This window comes from Limulus polyphemus, unplaced genomic scaffold, assembly GCF_000517525.1.
Source record: "Limulus polyphemus unplaced genomic scaffold, Limulus_polyphemus-2.1.2 Scaffold12261, whole genome shotgun sequence".
NCBI lineage: Eukaryota > Metazoa > Arthropoda > Merostomata > Xiphosura > Limulidae > Limulus > Limulus polyphemus.
In genome coordinates, this window is record NW_013677871.1 from 4,412 (window position 1) to 6,218 (window position 1,807).

Consider the following 1,807-nt stretch of genomic DNA (forward strand, 5'->3'; position numbering starts at 1 on the left):
TTGTAGGAAGAAGTAGGGGCTAAAGTAGTGGTGGTAGGGGTGCTTTCTACTATCCGCATTCAACACCCAGCTCTTAATGTCCTTCCACGTTGTTTCACGTAATTAATTAATTTATGGTCATTGGCCGCAATTTAAAGGTCACTGGTCAAAGTATGAAGTTGGTATAAAAGCTAACATTTACTTCGATTTCTTACGGTTTCGGTTACGAGACTTCTAGAGTATCTATCGCGACTCTGGGCATTTGGTAAGTGAAGGTCGATAGGGTTATGTACTATGTAGTGGTTTGGAATGATAATTTTTGTTTGATTTTTAATGATTTTCAAGTTAGATCATGTTAAATGCTTAGTTTCTACTATTATTTGTTATTGTTTACTATGTTTTGTATTTTTTTTTGGTTTGTTACTATTAATTTTCTATGTATGTACTGTTAGTAATTATTATTATATATTTTTTTTACTATACAGGTACAGTCATTTTCAGGAGATGTCTTGTATCTTTCATGTATTTTTCTTTATACTCCCCTTTATGAGGGGGGATTAATAACGACAAAGACATCCGATTTACAAACGGAAAGTCCCAGGTTCAGTCCCTAGCAGGCACAACGTTTCTTTTTATGTCATATTGGAAAGTCCACGCTCATTAACACATCTTACTAAGGCTTCGTTTCTTTTATATAATTTGTGACGTTCGACACACAGTTTACAACTCCAAGCACACATAATTTCAGTTTTGTATAATTTTTTTTGTATTCTTAATACTTTTAATTTTCTCTGAATTTTTGACTAATTTTGACACATACAAATAGAGGCTATACTTGTACATACATCGAGCTATCTGCTGTGTCAACCGGATGGAATCGAACCCTCATTTCTACCGTTATAAGTCCATGATCTTCTACCCTTGAAAAAAATAAAACAAAAAACGAAAAGCGTAAGTCACAATCATACTAAATAAGAAATGATAAAAATGTTAAACCATTTGTTGTGCCTGCCAGGGATTGAACCTGGGACCTTCCGCGTGTTAGGCGGATGTGATAACCACTACACCACAAGCACTTATTGTATAGTAATAAAATTGGACTTTCGCACATTATGACACATTCATTGAGATAAAATGACGATAATGTTGGAGCATTTTCAATATATAATCTCGTAAATATTTTTCAAAAAGAACGTTTTTCGAAACATTACAATTGTGGACTGGCCTTCTAAATCGATTATTCTACATAACCAAAGCGTGATGAAACTTTGCATATCAGGGATCGAGCCTGGTATATGTTCGTTGTACGACGAATACGATAGTCATTCCTGTTACTATCAAGTAAAGAAGAGAAAATGTTAATCAGATTTCAAAGTAGCTGCTTATTTAACAATCTTTGAATATGTCAGGGTTGTTACTTTTTCCACAAATTCTGGATTGGCTATTATTTTAGTAGTCTTAGGGGTTAATGTTTAGTGACTAAGCCTGTAGGTATAACACAAGAATATCGACTTATCTCAATGTAAAAATACTGATTCCAATAAAATCCCTGTAAGTTTTACTGTAACCAAAGATATAATTCAGTGTCTGATATATGTTTCTCCACTATTCCTCAAGTTTTAATTATGAAAAAAATATTAGGTTGAAAGTACAATATATATATATATAATTATGACTTAGGTAAATGGTAAAGCTTCATTGGATGGCGATCTTGATTATCAACCCGCCTGGGCTTTCTATAGCTGATATACATGTACTTGGAAGTGCAGTTCTCAGTTACATCTATCTATATGTATATATATATAGCACAATAAATCTGTGTCTGTCT

The 1,807-nt window shown here is 33.2% G+C and overlaps 1 non-coding gene across 1 annotated transcript; it reads right to left on the reverse strand.

Annotated features, from left to right (window-relative positions):
• Positions 1–982: 982 nt before the first annotated feature.
• Positions 983–1,055, reverse strand: Trnav-aac. Its single transcript has one exon. It is a non-coding gene; the product is annotated as a tRNA-Val (tRNA).
• Between the last annotated feature and the right edge of the window lie 752 nt (positions 1,056–1,807).